Source organism: Trichechus manatus, unplaced genomic scaffold (genome assembly GCF_000243295.1).
Source record: "Trichechus manatus latirostris isolate Lorelei unplaced genomic scaffold, TriManLat1.0 scaffold00040, whole genome shotgun sequence".
Classification (NCBI taxonomy): domain Eukaryota; kingdom Metazoa; phylum Chordata; class Mammalia; order Sirenia; family Trichechidae; genus Trichechus; species Trichechus manatus.
Window position 1 is genome coordinate 19,753,193 of NW_004443976.1, and position 13,934 is coordinate 19,767,126.

Below are 13,934 nucleotides of genomic sequence, written 5' to 3' on the forward strand. Positions count from 1 at the left end.
CTCTGCTGAAGATGAAGGGAAATGGGTTGAGGTTTTAGCCAGAGATCCAAATTGGAAAAACTTGCTAATATTTGGGTGACTGTTGAGCTAGGAAAAGGGAAGGTGGGAAATGGCCTTCTGTCAGAACTCTGAGTGGTGCGGTGTCACAGAAGACAAGGTCTATGACTGACCTCTGAAAGGTCCTCACTGGCCCTGGGACTCTTCTGGAGATGTGTACAGTGGTGCTGACCCTACATGTCCAAGAAGCTAAAGCCTGATAGTGAGACGTGCCTTCAGGGTGTGGTCGTGTGCCCATCTGCTTGCTCTGACTGGTCGTCAAAGAGCAGCTCCATTCTAATATGTTGTTGGCAGTGCCAGGCGCTTGCACTTCAAGCCCCTTTCTTCCAATGGAGAGCATTGTTGCTGACTGTAGCCATAGTCATTTGTTAGGTTGAATTTTTTTCTTTTTTTAACTGATTCCAGATGAGTATTCTCATATTTAAGACAGCTTGTTCTGAATCGTAGTTGCTTCTTCTGAAGCTAACTGTTCCTCCTTGGGGTCTATGATACAAATTGATTAAAACTAGGGATAAACTGGCCACAGTGTTTTTACAGGTTACTGCAAAGGGAAAGGAGGACAGGAATGTTAGATTCACACTTGCTGCACTTAGTTGGGAACAGGATTGTGTGAAGGTGAGAAGCCCTCCTGCACTCTTCTTTCTTGTATCTTTGAATACTCATTGCTTTCTCTCCTGCTTACTCCTCTAGAAAACAATGGAGTTCAATAGCATGTCTGGAAGTGGACTGGAGTGGGCTCTAGAGCCATCACTCAGGCTACCTCATGGCAGTTTTTTTTTTTTAAATCAGCTGCTGTGCAGAAAGATCAGGCGGCTGAGGCAGGCTGGGGATTTGGTGGAAAGTATCTGAGTGTGCTTGACTTTGAGCGTCACCACATCTCACCTGGTTACCCTGTAGGTTACCTAGTCCAAGAGGACACCTAGTCCAGACTTCACCAAAACAGTCACTGAAGTTCTACCTGGATACATTCGATGACAAGGACACACAGCCTCCTCACTTGTGGCCCTGCCCACCTCTCCAGACTCAACTTACTCACTTCCATTCTTGTTCCCGCCTCTCCAGCCTATGGGCCTCCATTTTGCCCCTCAAATATACCAAGCTCATTCCTGCCTCCTTGCTATTCCCTCTGCCTGAAGCTCTTCCCTCAGATCCTTACATGGCTGGCTTCTCATTACCCAAGTCATGGCTCCAATGTCAAGGCCATCCGTGATTGCCTCACCTAGTAGCCAGCGTTCCCCTCCCCACCGTCTCTACCATCTCTACACCTGTCACTCCTATGCTGTTACTGGGGTCTGTTTTCTTCACAGCAATCACAGTTTCCGAAATTATTTCAATGTTTATTGTCTATTTTCCCCAAAGCCAGTTCTCTCTGTCAGCTCCCCAAGGGCAGGAACTTTGTCCTGCTCACCACTGTGTTCTCAATGCCTGGCTCATAGTAAATATTGATTGGATGACTGATTGAAAATGCCCTATTTTTTGACAGCTATGATCAATTCAAAGTTTATACATAGACCTGAAGTCTGCTTCCCTATAATGTGCTCAGTAGAAACAAGTAGAACAAGAACAAAGCCCCTTATGGATTTTCATATTTCATGGCTTAACACAAAGGTCTAGATTTCATGAAGATGGCAGGCCTGAGGGGAAGACAAGAGGGAGAGAATAAAACCACAAAGGATTTACCTCACTTTTCTCACTGCTTGCACCTTCCTTGTTTCAAATCAGCCCAGCACAGTGGGAAGAGCAGGGCCTTTCGACTCAGATATTGTGACTTTGTCACTTGGAGTCTTTGTAAGGATGGACAAGTACCTTAACCTCTCTGGTTCTCTGGTTTCATATCTTTATTAAAAATGATTTTAAAATTTATTAAATATGAAAACTCCCAGCTTGGAAACAAGCAGAAGTGGCTTATTTTTAATAACATTAAAAAATATTGCAATCAAAGGATCGATACTGCATGTTAATGCCTTTGCTGTTGTTGTTAGATGGCATCGAGTCATTTTCAACTCATAGCTACCCTATGTGACAGAGTAGAACTGCCCCATAGAGTTTTCTAGGCTATAATCTTTATGGAGCCTGGTTGCCTAGTGTTAAGTGCTATGGCTGCTAACCAAAAGGTTGGCAGTTCAAATCCACCAGGCGCTTCTTGGAAACTCTATGGGGCAGTTCTACTCTGTCCTATAGGGTCACTATGAGTCAGAATCAACTTGACCGGTAATGGGTTTGGCTTTTTTTGGAATCTTTATGGAAGCCGATTGCAGGTTTCTTCTCCCACGGAGCCGCTGGGTGTGTTTGAACCTCTGGCCTTTCGGTTAGCAGCTGAGCGCTTAACTGTTTGCACCACTTGGGCTCCTTAATGTCCTTACCCATATGCTAAAAAAAAAAAGTCAGGACCATAGCAAATGCGTATGTCTAGTACATGCTCAATAAGTGGTATCTTTTATTGATATCCAACTCTCACTGAGCTTCTCCAGGGTGTCCAGTATTGTGCTGGGCCTTCTGGGGGTCAGAACAATTCCCCTCTCTCCAGAAGCTTATTGTCTATTGGGGAAAATAAGATGTATCTACATGAACTAGTTGAAAAAGAAGGTGACTTTATATTTATGGGGGCTTCCAGTAAATGCCATTCCAGTTGGGAAAGAGCTTGAAGTCAGAGAAGGAAAAGAAATGCTGGCTGGTTTGAAACTAACTTGTAAGCACAGTGACCACGGACGGCAAGCAGGAACCAAGGGAAACCGCCCACTACGCAGAGGCATATGTCATCTTGAAGTCCATGGAGGGGAAGAAGAGCCACAGAGAGCGCAGATGAAGGAAACCTGGAAGAAGGATTACAGGATAGATGAATGACTTCAGGAGTGGGAAGCAGAAGACTTGAGTCCTAAAAATAATTCTGTCCCTCTCGGTCTGGTCTTGAGCAAGGATTTAGACTTCACCTCTTGGCTTACAGCATTCTTGCTAATAAAGTAGAGAAAACATTGGTCTCCTTCCTAAGGAAACAAAAATGTATTACAATGGTTATGACTAATTTGGCTCTATTTGGGAAGGAATCACGTCTGTACCGCAGAGAGTTGGGCTGTGCTTAGAACCTCTCCGGGGTCTTACGCTGCTTTGTAATAAGCTTGGGGCCCTTTGAATGTTCTTGTTTCTTTATTCCCCTCACTTTTCTTCCTTTTTTCTTTTCTTTCTTACCTTTATAACTTTAAGAACATGACGCTTTTCTGAAGAAGTTTTATGCCTGCAAATGGCAAATAAGTAGCATAGAAGAGTATACAGTGAAAAATAGGTTTGCTTTTCACTCCTAACGTCTTTCCCTCCTGGGCACCTGCTGGTACCAGTTTCTTCTATACACTTGTAGAGAGCAGTCTGTTAGGTGCTTCAAGTCGGTTCTGACGCATAGCGACCCTGTGTGCAACAGGACAGAGCACTGCACCATCACAGTCCTTGCCACGTTTGAGCCCATTGTTGCAGTCACTGTATCAATCCATCTTGTTGAGGGTCTTCCTCTTTTTCAATGACCCTCTACATAGACCACAGAGAGTTCAATATACATATCAGCCTCTCAAAATGTCTCCCTCCCTTGCCCCCACCCCCACCCCCAACAAATTGGGGTAATACCTGTTCTGTGCTTTGTTTTTCTCCTATTTAACAATAAATCTTGGGAATCTCCCCCAAATCAGCACATATACAACTCCCTGACTTAACAGCTGTGTGGCACTCCACTGTTGGATATGCCACAACCTCCTTACCAGTTCCCAAGGCCCTGGTTCCTAAGGCACTAAGTCTCTTAACAGTGAAAGGCCCCGCCCTTGTCATTCATGGTCGGCACACATGTTGGTGGCACCTGCTGTGTATCGATGCAGTGCTAGGTGCTGCGACGAGGAGGGAGGCAGAGCTCCATCCCTCGGGAGCTGAGGCTCGTGGTGGAGATGGGCATTTAGAGAAAGAGCAAAGTTCTGTAACAGATCTGTGTGTACACGGGGTTGTGGGGGCCCTTCCTGGGACTCTGCTTCTCCTGGGTTCAACTTCAATGCCAAGGTGGAAGGTGAAAACAGCTGCCCTCCAGAAGGCGGCTCTAGCTAAGGGAAAGGAGCGCTTCCAGTCAGGGCAGGACATCCTGTAGGAAGGAAATAAAAAACAAAAACCCTGATTCAAAGACATTACAGATAGAGCATGGGAGAGACTCACAACACCTGTAGAATCTAGGTGAGTCACTTACAGCCTGATTGCTCCTTCTGTGCAAATGTCCTTCAAGCTGGGCCTTCCTACATCAGCTACGCCTATGTTTTCTCCTCTTTAAAAAAAAAAAATCCATGAAGTTTGAATATACATTGAGTTAATTGTGGACTTTGACACTAATCAGACAAGCATTTTAATCATCTGAGTTAATTATTACTGTGCATCTAGACGGGGTGGATGGAAGAAGCAGGGGCTGCTGTGAGGATTTCAAGAGCTATCTATGTGAAGTGATTATATATGCATGCCTGGCACATGAAAAGCAGCGTGTCAGTCTTAGCTATTATTATTTTTATTATTTGCCCAACAAATGCTCCTGACGGGGGTCTAGGGGGCTATCTTAGTATGGATTGGTGTGATAAGATTTCTTCCATAACACTTGACTAGGAGAAATGGAAAGAATATGGGAGTTCAAATGGAGTGGATGAAGGGGTCGGGGGGTGACACGGTGCTAAGGGGAGGGTTATATAGCAAAGGCAGGGGTTCCTATGGGATGGGGGGAAATGCGGCCAGAAAAGGAAGGTGACCATTGGCAAAATTCACCTACTTCCAAATGTTTTCTGCCTTCCTTAGGGCTGAACCTGACAGAATTTCCCCCTCCCCATTCCCCTACTGCACCCCCACACAGTCACCCTCCTGGCACCCCTAAACGGGCTTTCCCTCCCTTTCCTTGGGCCTTGTTTCACCTGGAAAGGAGAAGTGAAATCTGAATCAGGGTGAGCCTGTCACAGGGTGACTCCAGACCTCTGCAGGGATGAGCCCAGGATTCAGAGGGGCAGCAAATCTTTCCCTGGAGGTGCTGTCCTCTAGGCGTGGTCAGACACGAAGGCAGAGCTACTGAAACTATGCCTTTTCCCAGGAAAAACAAGTGCCTGCCGTTATTATCATTCCTGTCTTACAGACGAGGGGCCCGAGGCTGGAGAGGTTAAGGCATTCGATCAAACCCACCAGCCAGTACAGGGTCAGAGCGGGACTTTAACCCAGGTTCGTGGGACTCCCACGCTCTTTCTAGGACAGCTCCACACCGAGGAAGTCAGAGACCTCAGAACGGGAGCCTTGGCAGTACCAGAAGGCGGCCGCTGTGTCCCGGGAGGGATGGATATCAGTCTAGAAAGACGGCCGGGAGTGGCGAGATCAAATCCATGAGACTGCGGAATGGTGTAGAAGTCGTGTTGAGACAACGTGGAGGGCAGACTGGGTGGAAGCAAGAGCCTTAGCCAATTCTTAAGTCCCACCCCCTGCCGCCCCCTGCCGCCCCCTGCCGCCCACTGCCGCCCATTGCCACCCACTGCCTTTGTTCCCGCCTCCCAGTCCCCCTGCTGTCCTTCCGCCCCCTCGCCCTCCTCATAATTGTACCTCACGGTTGACCAGCCCTTTGTTTACACAGCAGTCTCCGGATGGTGCAAACGGTAAATGTCCTCTGCTGCTAAAGGCAAGATTGGAGATTTGAGTCCACCCAGAGAAACGCACGTGGAAAAGAAAGGCCTGGTGATCAGCTTCCAAAAAAGTAGCCACTGAAAACCTTGTGGAGCACAGTTCTACTATGATACACATGGGGTCACCATGAATCGACATCGACTGGACCGGCAACTGGGTTGGGATTTGTTTTTGTTTATACAACTCTTACACATTAGTTTAAGAATGCCAGGTGGAACCTGAAAGGAGTAGCCGCCAGTCGTAGCCCCTGCCACTCTGGGATTTAGCCAGAAGACTTAATTTTGCCGCCCTGAATTCAGGCTAGCTCACCGCGGGGTCCAGAGCCCTACGAAGTGCTCCCTGCTCGCCTTGCAATCTGCACACTGACGTCTAGGTGGCGCCAAAACCTCAGACTGATTCCCCTGAGGTGCCGAAGCCGACGCCCTGGGACAGAGCTGTCCCCTCTCAGTCCTTCCTTCTCAGTCCACCTGGGCGCTTGCTTAGCTCTCAAGGTTCGGTTACTCCGAACTCCAAGTACAAACGGGCTGCAGCCTTTCTGGAGCTGCAAACCTGTACTCGCTATTTCTTCCTTTCTTTATCCCGTTCTATGGTCCCTGACCTCCTTGTTGGGGACAGGTAAGTGGGTTGGCCTGCTTCCGCTCATGTGTGCCTCAGAGACATCCCAACAAGTACTGCATCTGTTCTTAATATGTAAAAATATTTACTGAAGCCACTCCCGAAGTCCACCTTTCAGCCAAAGATTAGACAGGCGTATAAACAAACACACGTGAGGAACATGCTTCGTAGTTCAATCAAGTATAGGAGACCAAATGGGCAACACCTGGCCAAAAGCAAAGAGGAGCAGGCAGGAAGGGGCAGGAAAGGACACGGGAACCTGGGGCGGAATGGGGGAGAGTGCTGACACGTAGCGGGGATTGCAAACAATGTCACAAAACAGTTTGTATAAATTTTCCAATGAGAGACTAATTGTGCTGTAAACTTTCGCCTAAAGCACAATAGAAAAATGTTTTTATTAAAAAATGTATTTTTAGAGAAAAGGTAAGATAACATTAAGTTCATTTTTAAACACATTTTTCAAAGTTATCAAATCAATGTATGCATATGGTTCACACAATGGGCTCTTATGGAACCCCGTCAGACAATTAAAATATTGTAACTCCATCCACTGGTCCCGACACCACAGGCGTATATTTTCGCAGATCACGGCCCATGCTGTTTTGATACTGCTTTGAACCGTTGCTGATTAACAAAATGAGGGGGCGGGAGGGGGAAACTCTTCATTCATTCACTTCTTCTATGAGTATTGATTGCTTGCCACTAGGTCAAGCCCTGTCAGAGGCCCAGGGATGGACAGGAATTAGGCAAGGTCCCTCTGGCTGAGCGCACATTCTAGCGGTGGAGCCAGATAAATGCCTAATGGAATGTCAGGTGCTGTTAAGTCCTATGAAGAAAAACAAAGCAGGATTCTGGATCAGGGTGACGGGTTGGTGTCGGTGATCAGGAAAGACGCGTCTAAGGAGGTGGTATTGAGCAGAAACCTAAATAAAATATGAGGAGCAATTCGTAAGGGAAAAAATATACCTCTTAGTTTTGGGGAACCGACACCCATCCCATGGAAATTTAAAGAGCAGGGCATGTGGGTGGGGGGAATGACCTTCACCCCGTACTCTGGATGTCACGCCCGCGCGGGCAGGGTGGGGCGCCACCCCTTGGCCCGGCCTCCCTACCCCACCGTGCAGCCCCTCCCAGCCGAACGCACCCAGGCGGCCACCCACCCTCTCCAGGAGGAAAGCGGAGCCGCGGCCGCGGTGAAACATAAAGTTTATTCAGTTCAAAGTGACGCAAAAATTCTTAAAGAGCTCTTTGGCGGCGGATATCTAGAGAGAGATCAGACCATGTGAGAGGCCGAGAGTACAAATACGCCCGCTCGGGCGCAAGCTCCGGCAGAGGCAGCGTCCGCCCCCCAGTGCCTCGAGGGCGCGCGGGTCGCCCAGCCTCCGAGAGCTCCGGGGACCGGCCCTCCAGTCTGCTTCCCAGTCGGTGGGTTCGCTTTTCTTTGTTGCTGCTAATCCGCACTTCTTTACAGAACTTCTTGCCGCGGGCGGTCTGCAGGGGAACTGTCAGCCCGGCTCTGCTTACGTCAAGCCACTGGAGAGGGGCTGTCTGCGCGCCCGGGAGGCGCGTTCCTGTCTCCTGCAACTCTCTGTAGTGAGTGTTGACAGCATATTAGCCAGAGGGAAAAGATGAAAGTTGAGTGAAGAAAGGGATTATTTAGGGCTCTGGAGGGCTTGTTTTCTATGGCACCGGGGACTTTGTGATGTCTCGCACCTTGCCAAGATGATCCTAAGCCAAAGTGCTGTTCCTGTGCTTTAGGAAGTTGATTTCATTTCAACCCTTGTTTTCTGTGTGATCTTTACTTGCTGCAGTCCCGTGCAGGTGGCTTTATGCAAAGCCGGTTCTGTGGGGGGAGTTGTGTTTGACATAAATGCTCAAATAATTAGAGAAATCTCTGAGCGACCCTTAAGTGGGACGAGTCCCCTAGCGCTAGGATGGTTTTCACCCGCAGAGATGTTGCGCGCGCAGACTCTTCAAAGACAATTCAGAATTTATGTGAAACTCAAACTCCATTGGGCTGGTTTACATGGTTGAAGTGTATAACCATCAATTGCTTGAAAAATGTGTACATTCAATTGCGTTTTTGAAAAAGCTCTCTGCAGCTAAGTAACACTAAGGAGCTGATTTCCTGGATCTTTTGCATGTTGAATTGTTTCTTTTCCAGTTGGAGTTCTAAAGAAAGGGGTAGAATTTCTAAGAGTCAGACATTTCCAGGTCTTGTGTGTATGTATTTTTATGATCAATTTTGTCCAGAAAAGTGAACCAGGTCAATGGATTATTTATGAGTCTGCTAGCTCCCATCATAGTATGAAGAGATCACATATTTAATGTGTTTTGTCTTCAGTTACATAGGGAAAATGTCTAAGAAAGCAACCTTGGGATTTGTGTTTAATGAAACAGAGAAGAGCTATGGGAGGTATTAGTGTTTGGGTTTTTAGCGGTGGAGGGAAATATGCAGCTTTGACTCTTTGTCCGATTATTAGCTTTTGTGGGGAGCCATGGATGCCCAAAGATTCGAGTTTCCTACCATAAACTCTGGGCTAGGAGTGGCTGTTTCCAGCATGGATGAGAGGCAAGTGTTTATGATGGGGCTTGTGCAAATTAAGAAAACCCTTTGGGCATTTTTTTTTTTTTTAATCACTGAACCTGAATAAGAGCTGATTGAGGCTGCATTACAATTAATCGAAAGTCCCTTCACAACTCTAGTGACCCATCTAGGACATTTCAGAGATGTAATTACCAGCACCAATATTCAAATCCATTCCTTTCGGTCTCCTTGTTTAAGACATATATATACACATACTAGGGGTGGGTCTCAGGGGTGGGCAGGACAGAATAGTGTTGACATTTTAATGGAATTGCCAAGACCTCAGACATTCCTCTTTGGGGCATCTTGAGAGTCATCTGAACATTTCGATGAAACTCAGAGAGGCATGTCGAAGAGTTTCCCATGTGGGTGAAGTGACTGGAATAGAAGTACTTGGCTGCAGGGGGTTAGGAGCGTCTGTTGGGCTGTCTCTTACAGTGGGTTTGCAAAAACACCCTGGGCGTCCACCCACCAAAGAGAAGCTGGGTAGTTGCAGAAATGAAGTCAGTAAGTGGCAGTTCCTGCTCCTGCTTCATACTCATCAAGTGATAATCTGAGAGAACACAGGCAGGGCTTCCTGAAGTTTAATTTTAATAAGACTTAATGAATCAACAGGATACGGTCATGACTTGACTTTTTTTCAGAAGACGCCTGGATGACCAAAGGGAAAATTACGCAGTCGATGTTTGCTTGAGAAGATAACTCACACTTTCGTTTTTCTTAGTTATACATGGGCTCTTCTGATGGTCCTCAGTTCTAAATGGGGGCGGGGTGGGGCTGTAGAAAAACATGATGTGCAAGTCCCCTCCAACTCACTCCGTAAGCAAACTTGAGCTGAAATGATGGTGGAAAATGCCTGATGGCCGGAACTTTCTATCCAGATGTTACCGTCAAGTTGGTCCTCTGAGGATCCCCCCCAACCCGTGGTTTCACTCCAAGCCAGAGAGCTGGCCCACTCTACCATGTGAAGTTAAGTCCTGCAACTCAACCAACAGGGGCCCAAGCTCCCTGACTCCCTGAATGCCCCTTGCAGAATGTCCAGGATGGGTGCAGCAGAAATGGCCTCCAGGCAATGCAAGTTTGGGCTGTGCCATTTCCTTTCCAGTCACTGAGCTGTTGCCAATAGGTGACACTCACCTGAGGTTTGTGGGGTTCCATGGAACAGGCTTGGGTGTGCAGTCAAACATCTGATCAAAGCGCCATACCGGGAGCAAGCGATACTGACCCACCCTGCTCTTGTGGGGAATTGGTTTCTGGGCTTAACTGAGCAAAATAACACCCTAAGGAAAGAAAACCATCATCTTTCTAGGAGGGACCCAGGTGCAAAATATATGAAACTAGTTTTTCAAAGAAATGTGGCATAAATGATTTTTCTAGCGTGGAGAGGTGAATTGTTCAACATCAGCCAATGCAGCTGCCTTATTTCCAGGTGGAGCTCGTAGCGCTGACTTTGGTCCACGTTCAGAATTGTCACTCTTTGGGTAACGTCTCAGGTCCTACAGATAGCTCTGTAGAGGGGCAGACCATTCAGCCTGACCTCTGTTATCTTTCAGTGACAGGGAAGATGAACGCTCGTTTATTCAATGTCAACAACACGCTTTTAAACTGGACTAGTGTTTTCCCAGCCCTGTGTTTAACAGGGTGACAAAATGAGCGGAGATAAGGCCAGCGTGAGGCAGTCCAACTACTTTATTATTATTATTTTCTTTCCATCGGCTCCCCTGGAACCAGGCAGCAGCTCCCTAGCTCCCACCCAACGCTGGACCAAGGGTGCTTATTAATGGGTAGTGGAGCCATAAGCTTTTTAAAAGCCAGGAGTGGATGGGCTCCAACACTGGGCCCCCATTGACCCCAGAAGCCCCTGCACCGCAAAGCGAGAGATAAACCCCAGCGATGTGGAGACGTGGGGGTGATGTCCCAGGGCCAGCTTGGTGGCCAGGATCCTCTGGCACTGACAAGTGACAGATGGTGTGGGGAAGATCTCCTGGGATCTTGAGGTCCCGTTCTTGGCAGCCAGTCAGAACCTGGTGTCAGTATTTGAGGTAGGGAGGGCAGAGGTCTGGAAAGAAGGGTGTGACAAGGCCATGCCTGGGAGAGCACCTCTTGGCCCGTTGTGTGCTCTGTGAGAGTCCCGCGGTGGAAGATGGGGAGGCGGGCTCTGTGGGAGGAGGCAATCCTGGGCATTTCCTGCATATCTGCCTTCTTGTGTTTTGTGTGGTCTTTCTGGGTGTATTCAAAGAAAAATAGCATTTATTTCCTTTGTTGCTTCCTATGTTTCTGTTGAACTGCTTAAATAGTTCGTTCCCAGATGCTGAGTAAAAATAAAATAAATTCTTCTCTCTAAGGGATTGCCCTAGAACTAGGGAGTGGCAGACCTGGAGGGACCTTGGAAGAGATCTGCTCAGATGGGCTCTGTAGGCTGCTCAGGCTTGCCCACGGCCACGAGGACACAGCTAGGACTTGAATTTTAGTCTCCTAAACCCTGAGCTTTTGTCTTTCCTCTTCTCCTGCTAACAGTGGGTTTGTTATTTTTAAAAAGCTAATCAAGTTAGCTGACTCTTCTCCTTGTTTCAGAGAAAGGAGCTGGGCAGGAGGAAAGGGGAGGGCAGAAACTGGGAGGGGAGCAGGGAGATATGCTGTTTTGGGTGCACCACTCCAGGGAGGGAGCCCTGGTAGCATGGTAGTTAAGAGCCTGGCTGCTAACCAAAAGCTTGGCAGTTTGAATCCACCAGCCACTGTTTGTAAACCTTATGGGGCACTCCTACTCTGTCCTATAGGGTTGCTATTGACGAAACAATGGGTTTGGTTTACCCCAGGGAGGGTTGACTGACCAGTGGTGGTAACAGGGATTCCCCAGCACCATCTGGGGACTAGAATTATTTTTCTCCCCCCAATTTTTTTTTTTGTTTAATTTCAGTTGGAAAAGTTGTAGGAATGGTCCAGTACATCCTCACCCATACTCCCCAGTTGTTAATGTTTTGCCACAAATGCACCCACACTTTCTTTTTCTCCCTAATCACACATATATCTAAGTTTTGTATATGTAATATATATAATTTTATATATTATATATAATATATAACATAATTCATATAATGATTGCACAATTTATATATAAATATTTTTGTTGTTGAACCTTTGAGAACCGACAGATACTGAGATCCTTCACCCCTGAATACTCCTGCATGTGGCTGCTAAGAACAAGGACGTTCTCCTACGTAACCACAGTACCATTTCCAGATGTGGGAAACTTAACATTGACACAGTGCTATTATCCAATATACAGCCCATATTCAAATTACTGCTGCTGTCTCAGTGATGTCCTTTTTAGTTACAGGGTTACTTTTTTTTCTAGTTAGTTTTTCTTTTTTTTTAAATTGTTTTATTGTGGTAAAATAGATACAACAAAACATTTGCCAATTCAACGTTTTTTTTTTACAATGCTGTTCAGTGACATCGGTTACATTCATCATGTTGTACAACCATCATAGGGTCACTTTTTGAGGCCATAAACTTCTCGGGGCCCTCATCTCAGTGCATGTCTGAGAACTAGATCAATACTATTTAATGATGAACTGAGTATTCATGAATGTTCCCAAACTGTTACTCACCGTTTAAGCACATTTTAGAACTTCTTGACTTAAGACTACAGGCACCCCCAAGCAATAACACCCAAATCACAAACATCCTGTGGCTCAAAAGTCGACCACACGTCATCTCCATGCCCCTTCTGCCCTCTGAGTCCCCACCTCCAGCGCCAGGTTCCCTGGCTCCTTGGTGCTGCTTCACCTCATCTCTGTCTACCACCTCCGTTCTCCCCATCCCTGCCCCACCCAGGGAGATGGCCCAGTCCACATTTCCTCTCTTCTTCTCCGCTCACCTTTTATTTAATTCCACTTCCAATCCTTTCCTCCTCCCCTCCTGTCTTCCACCTTGCTCAGTCGCCACAGGTAATCCAGCCCCATTTCATAACACCCTCTCCGTGGGTCTGGTTTTCTTCTCCTCTCCCTCCCTGGGCTCCCTTTGGGGGTCTAATCATGTCTGCTTCACACCAAAGTAGTCTTAATAATATACCTGTACTGAGGAAAAGAAAAACTGTGCTTGGAAATTCTCCCTTGTTTTTTTATCTTGATTTCTATTCAGTGTATGTTGCTGTTGTTGTTAGGTGAGTCAGTTCCGACTCACAGCAACCTGATGTACAACAGAACGAAACACTGCCCAGTCAGCGTATAAATAGCATTGCAAGAAAAGAGTGTTTAGAAGATGTGACATCCTAACCCTACTTAATCTTCGTCATCACCTATTCTGAGTTTCCTAAGTCTCTCTCCCAGCTGCGTCCATGTTTAAACATATTACAGCAGCTGAGTGAAAGTAGTTTTGTTTCTGCAAAAAGTTGTAAATTGTGAAGTTAAATGTAACAAGGAATCTATCTGTGTCAGCAACTTCTAAAGCTCTTAAAAGTGCCTAAAAGACCCCTCCACAGAATCTATCCAAGTCTCTCTCCTTCCTCGTCCTTCTCTCCTTAAATTAAGTTTTCCTCAAGAGCCAGAAAGAATGTTAAAAAACAAAACAAACAAACTTCTAATCAGTCCCCCCACCCCTAGTATTTTGTAGTACTTAATAATGCTTTGTTCTCCAGCTTTAGTTTTAGATGTTCTATTATTTTATGGTTCAAGTGGGATTTTGTAAACTGGCTCGGAAAGCTAACCACCATTTATAACATTTATTTCTGTGAGTAGAAAATATATTCCAAGTTCCAAACAACCAACTCACAAAAGACCTTTTGGAGCACAAGCCATTGGTGGGTGTACCTGCCTGTACTTGTTTCAAAGTTCTAACAGCACAATGTGGGCTCTCCTGTGGTCTTAGACATGTCTGTCTTCTCCAGATCATAGGCCGTTAAAATCACAGTTGTGCCAGCCTTCCCCTGTCCCCAAGATGCAGAGAGGAGCCTCCGGATGAAGGAGGAGAGAGGAGAGACAGGAGGATGGAGGAGAGACAGGAGGGT

General features: G+C 46.6%; 1 protein-coding gene across 2 annotated transcripts in view; it reads left to right on the forward strand.

Annotated features, from left to right (window-relative positions):
- The first annotated feature begins 7,511 nt into the window (after positions 1-7,511).
- SLC6A4 (solute carrier family 6 member 4) overlaps positions 7,512-13,934 on the forward strand; it is a 46,051-nt gene continuing 39,628 nt past the window's right edge. The window contains exon 1 of one of the 2 annotated variants that reach the window (XM_023731182.1): positions 7,512-7,764. The gene's annotated coding sequence lies outside the window, so the exon portion shown is untranslated. The remainder of the gene's footprint in view (positions 7,765-13,934) is intronic. The other variant, XM_004376179.2, reaches the window with a different exon arrangement.